Raw genomic sequence first — 6746 nt, 5'->3', positions numbered from 1 at the left:
GTGTTTATTGCACACTGTTGTTATGATTTATTCCCCCCCCCCCAGGTATTTTAAACTTGTTCTAATGCTATTTTCATGTTCAATTTGTTTTTAGTTGGGGTTTGTTTGGTTGACTGGTTGGTCTATTTGTTTTTCAGTATCTATGAATGCACCATCCATGCAAAGAACTTCTTGTACTTTGCCCTTTATTCTGAATTCTGTATCCCAAGTTTGTGGTTCAATGAGGAGCGATTGCTCAACAAACATGAAAATGATGATTGCTTATTGTTAGTATTTAACACAATTATTCAAAACTTAATAAACACTTTTATAGAAGCTCAAAATTTCCAGTCAGTACACATCCCTTGAGACTATGGCTGGTAGCAAGTAGCTTGTCCAAGACATTTTAGAGGCAGGAAATTATTTTTGAGAGAAATTCATGAAGCCATAATATTAGTTTAGTTGTTATTAGGGTTTGATATTAGGGTTCTAAGGTTAAACACACTTTCTTCATTAGTAACCATTTTATTTCATGTACTTTCTGTCTTGCCTTTCATGACTCTCAATGCCAGGAAAAGAACAGATGGTAAATATGGAGGCACTTGGAATTAAAAATAATTATGCAAGTAACTCTCTAACCATGCAGAGACAGTATTTAAGCGCAGATTTTTTTACACTATAATTTCTAATATTATTTAGCTTTTCTCTACTATTCAGCAATATAGCACACATACAACATTGTTCTTACAAATAGAAAGAAACTTTTTCTCTGGAGAAAACAGTTGTTTTGGACAATTCAAATAAGCCCATTTAAAAACAAAATCACTAAAAGATAAATTTAAATTTGACTTGAACAAATATTAGAGCATATCAAATTAAAGCATAATTGAGACTATTTTTGTCCCTTTTGGAACTCATTCTCCAGACTACAGAGAATTTTTATTCAGTGTTTCAACAGATGCAGACACAGACTAGACACTGGGAAGGACCTAGTAGAAACGCATGAGAAGATACATACATAAGGATATCAGGGTGGAGTCGGGTAATGGGTTTGGAACATGGTAGTGGCTGGGCAGGAGGTGGCATGCCTCTTACACAGTCAGATATTGCTCTGAGTGGTTCAGCAGTAAGACCAAAGCAGATAACCAAAAGTGAGAGTCTCAGGAGAGCCCACTGAGCCTCTAAAACCTCAAAGGTTGTCTGGATCGGGTAGTGTTGTGCACAATCTCAAAGTGACTCTATCTTGACATCAGAGATATTTCTACTTCTGGAAAAATGGAGCTGGAGTATTTTTCTCTATTCCTTATGCTAACTAGAGCATAAATAACAAACAAACTGAAATACTATACATGAAACCAATGTAAGAAGATCCTGAAAGATAGAGAGAACAAACAAGTCTGGCTAGAGATTTTGAGAACCATGGAAAGACACAGTGGTAAGTTCTCTAGGTTTTGGGGCTTGGGGTTTGGGGTTCTCTTTGCTTCAGGTATCCCGGACTCCTTTTTAGATAAGACGACAGGGCTCTTCACTATGCCATGACCATCCACCAACCAACCCCATCCCTTTAGTGTCAGTGGGGAGGTTAGATTTCCATCCCTGCTCCTCCCTCAACCCACTGGGCAGTGTCAGAGGTGGCCTAGAAGAAAATCAAAACTTTAATCACTGCCTAGTGTAAGAAGGACCTTCTCATCCCCATGGTGTTGGTGGAGGCCATGTTAGGAGCAGTAACAAGGTACCATACTCCACCTCCCCCACCCCCCAGCGCCAAGCCAGAGTAGTATCAGAAGAGACCTAGCAAAAAGCCTGACTTTCCACCCATACCCACACCCAGCAGTAATGAGGATTACCTTTTCTCCAGTTGTCAATGAGAAACATGGATTTCCACTCCTCCTGGCAGTCATGAGGCGGTGCCCCCTTTCACTTACCAGATCTGATTCAGGGGAGGACTGCTATGACAGAGGATTTAAATAAGATCCAGACATCTAAATTTCATCAAAAATCACTCATCCTATCAGGAAGCAGGAAAATCTCAGTGTGAATGAGAAAACATAGTCAACAAACACAAACACCCAGATGACACAGAGTTAGAAATATCTGACAATGGGGGTGTGTGGGTGTGTTGCGCATCTGACTTGATTTTGGATCAGGTCATGATCCCAGAGTCATGAGATGAAGCCCCACGTTGGGCTCCATGCTAAGCGTGAAGCCTACTTGTGATTTTCTATCTCTCCTTCTGCCCCTCTGTCTCACTCACACTCTCTATCTCTCTAAAATAATTAATTAATTAATTAAATATCTGACAATGATTTTAAAGCAGCAATCCAACAAACATGCTCCAACAAACAATTATAAACATGACTGAAATAAATAAAAATGAAAGTAGAAAGTTCCTGCAAAGACAGAAAATATAAAGAAGAATCGAATGGAAATTTTAGAATTGAAAAATATAATACAAAAAATAATAATAATAATAACGAATGGTCTCAAGAGCAGAATGGAGAGGATAGAGTGAAGAATCAATGAACTTGAAGACAGAACAATGGAAATTTTCTAGTCTGAAAACAGAGAAGAGAAGAACTGAGGGCAGGGGTAGAGAAGCGGGAGACACCTCAGGGACTTGTGGAACTATAGCAAAATATCTAATTTGTGTGTCACTGGAGTCCTAGAAAGGAGGGAGAAAGAGAGTGTCACTGGAAAAGCACTCAGAAAAAGAACATGAAGAAATGAGTAACACCATTAAGTTAACACCATCAGCTCTCTGCTTTCCCCACCTCACCCATTTTTAGAAACTAGAGTCTGGCCTGCTGAATTTTGGAAAAACAATATTGGCTTCATGATGCAGCACTAGGAAGCAGTCAATGTAGCATCCCAAGCCCATTCAAAGACATATATTTTGGTAGAAGTTATAAGAATTTCTTTTCTATCTCTCTTACTTCTGGTCCTTTTCCATGATGTAAACCTGAGTCATCCCCCAGAGCTATAGTGTAGGGCTGTCAATGGGACCACAATCCATATTAGGCAGTTGGAGCTGGATTTGGCCATGAAGAGGGGCAGATAACGTAAATTCTGACCCTTGGATTTTCTGTTCTGAGGGAGGGTAACAAAGTCTACTCCTGTCCTGCTTCCTTTAACAAAAGCCCCTGGTCACAGAGCTATGAGTAATGTTTCAACCTTGAAACCACCTAAGAATTTGATATTTAAACAGTTAAAGAAAAGCTGTGATTTTCAAAGTTTCTAACAATTCTTGGATTGCTAAATATATATTGCAAACTGGCATTTTGTTTGAGAGGATGTATTGGGACTTCAAAAGACAAAGTCTGGGGCAGACTGAAATAAGGAGGTTGAAAAAAAGAAAGTAAATTCTTCCATTGAACGAATTACCAGTAAATTCTACATTCAGTTATAATGTCCATTTTGAAAACGTTTTCTTTGAAATGGATGAAAGGTGAACACAAGGGGGAAAGAGACCCTAGAGTAAGGGAGCAGATCCACAAAAATGGCAGCAGGCCAGTGGCCCAGAAGTAAGTAGGATGTGGTGAAGGTCACCTAGAGCAGAAATGGCTGATGAACTTGCAATAAGGCTACTTACTTATTTAAATTTAGGTTGTTTACTGATTTGTGCTGTAATTCCTTGCCATTTTCACCAAGCCTTCATGTCAAGTTCTCTGTAGCAGGTCTGAGCTGGTGCTACAAAGAAGGAACAGAAGACAGGTGACTGTGCCTTGGAATGAACTCATGTGGGCAGGAGACAAGTACAGCAGGATGACAGATCCAGAGTGAATAAAAGAGAGACAAGAACAGCAAATAGGAGAATATATGAGCTGAGAGCATCTTGTACCCATTCTCCTCTACTCCCCTACCCAGGGAAATAAGAGACAAGGGATTAGACAGACTGCATCATTTAGCGCCTTTGTGCAGAAGGGGCTCAGTTATTGAATTTGTATTTGAAAGGACAGCATAACTCCAGAAGGCTAAAGATTTTAGTAACACTAAGCTCTTACATTTTTCTTCCTGAGGATTCTTAAAACCTTGCAACTCATAGGATCTGTCATTGGCCATTATAAAGGTTTCCAAGTAGGACTGGGTGAGCTTGTCCATTGAGCTATCACCTGGGTTTGTGCATGTTTCCTATCCAGGGTTCCCTAATACCCAATAAGACAAACACTAGAATGACATGAATCTTACATAGCAATTAGAAGACAGATGTTCTAAAACAAAAAGTATCAGTCAAGTTGTCCTTGGCTGGATTTAATTATAAATGCAGAAGCGTGTGCCTGCTTGCAGAGAAGTTGTGTTGGGTATTATGTGGAAATCTGGAGCAGAAAAGCACTGGCCACTTAGTGCTTAGTGACTTCTGCTACTTCTGCTGGTGTCTTGGTTTGAGTCTTGGTTAAGGATTGCTCCCAAGGACTGATATCCCTGCCACCCGAGTCTGTACTTCTCTGAGTCAGTTCCCAGCTGCCAGTTGATGAGTCTGAACTCCAAGGGTATGTCACTCAAAGCTGGGCTGAAATCAGAGGTGGGCTGAGAGGAAAAGATGCAGGGTACCAAGAGTTGCTGCCATAACTCCATGTCCAAAGCAGCCACCCAAGGACATGTCACATCCTTTCCAGCTCCCCCCACAAACTTCTTACTGGCAGCCCAAGAGTAGCAGTTACTTGTCCCCCCAAAAGTAAAGCTTTTCCTGTGTATCATGCCTCCTCTAAAAAATTCAACCTTCAGCAAATCAATTAACATACTTATTCAATTCAATTGTTACTGATTAAAAGATGAACAATATCTATCACTGAAGAGGTCATTTCTTTTTTTTAAGATTGTATTTTTAAGTAATCTCTATAGCGAATGTGGGGTTCTAACTTACAACCCTGAGATCAAGAGCCACACATTCCACTGACTGAACCAGCTAGGTGCCCCAAAGAGGTCATTTCTAATCACACGGTAAAGACAACTGAAGATCTACAAACAAGGGCACAGAAGGTGAGAAGAGTGCAGCCATGGGCTCCTAAGTGCCGCCGGAGTGGGACAGTGGTCAATGACATTCTCCTGAAGGGGACATTGTAGGTGCATGAAATAGCTGGGAAACACACACAGACACACATATACACACATACACACACACACACACACACACCAGCATGCTGTGTACTTCTGTGTTCCTTATTTGTTCTGTCCAACTTTTATGTCTGATAACAGTGTATTAAGCTTTTCCTTCATAACAATATCTTTATGTATAAGAACTCTTTCATGTTCATCCTACGAAGACCAGTTACTTCTGATTTTATTTGTTTTTTATTTTGGCTTGTTTGTTTTCCAGTTTGGGTTTTTTGAGGTGTTGTTGTTTTTTTTACTTCTCTACCCCCAATACAAACCTATTGAGGCTCCCAGTATTTGGTGAATGATTTAAAGAATGAGTGAATGAGTGATATTTATAATCTCCTTGAATTCTGTATTCTATAAGAAGACTCAGAGCAGTCTGTAGTAGACAAGGCGCAGGCTCATCAATTAAGGGAGGTATGATACTGCACTTTAAGATATTTGATTATTTATCTTCCCTGAAAGAGTAGATAATGTTCCAGGGAAAGTTGTTCATTTTCATAATCTAGAAAGTATAAGATTTAAATGGTCTATAAAACCAACTGAGGGTTGCTGGAGGGATGTTGGGTGGGGGGATGGGCTAAATGGGCAACAGGCATTAAGGAGGACACTTGTTGGGATGAACATTGGGTGTTGTATGTAAGTGATGAATCACTAAATTCTACTCCTGAAACCATTATTACACTATATGTTAACCAACTTGGATTTAAATAAAATTTAAATAAATAAATAGTCTATTGGAGCTATTTGGGTATTTATGGATATTAGGGCTTTATACATCACAAATATCACCTCTGTAGAGATATAGAGGGAAATTCAGGAGTTCATTTGCTCCTGTATAAGTTAATAGTTTCTTCACTAACATGTGTCTGCAGTTCTTACTGCCTACAAGTGTTTTATGGGGTAGGTAGTCAGTATGTCCTTCTAATCAGCACTCTGGGTGCACTGCTCCATGGTGTTGGCTGTTAATTGAACCTGACCTTGGCAAGTACATGGACAGAACACAGTAGCTTATCTTGATTCTCAATTCAGCAACAGTCATGTGTAGCAAGGTTAGACATTTTGTTTTCACTTTAATTTGGCATACTTTGTTAAGTTTAATTTTTATTTGTCGATTACTATTTAATTTGAATACCAACCAATATGTGATATACTTATTCAGAGTAATAATCTTTGGGCAATTTGTCAATCATTTTTGTAGAATTAGTGATAGATTGGTTCAGGTACATCTATACTTAAGAGGCCTGGGTTTGGTTATGACTTACAGCAGAAAGTTACAAAATACATATAAGTTTAGGAAAGCAGTCTACTTTTAGGGAGCAAATTAAAGCTAGCCAATCCATCTAGAATAGTCAAAAATTTCATTTTTTCCACAAACATTTACTGAGTATCTACTATGGACCAAAGATTGTGCTACATATTAATCCCAAACATCAAGGGAGTCACACATAAACTTACTATTTATACTAAATTACATTGGAAAACATTACAAAACCTCAAAATCCATGCAAGGCATAGGAGCATGCTGGCATCAGCCATCAGTATGAAACAAGCTTTTAGTTCAAGAGTTAAACTAGAAAATAAGAAAAGCGATATCTGAGTTTAACATGTCACATATCTATTAGCATCAGAAATGAGGTCAGCTTCATGCCCTAACAGCTAACACTTTAAAA

This window comes from Suricata suricatta, chromosome 5 (assembly GCF_006229205.1).
Source record: "Suricata suricatta isolate VVHF042 chromosome 5, meerkat_22Aug2017_6uvM2_HiC, whole genome shotgun sequence".
Classification (NCBI taxonomy): Eukaryota; Metazoa; Chordata; class Mammalia; order Carnivora; family Herpestidae; genus Suricata; species Suricata suricatta.
This window is presented reverse-complemented; position numbering follows the sequence as displayed.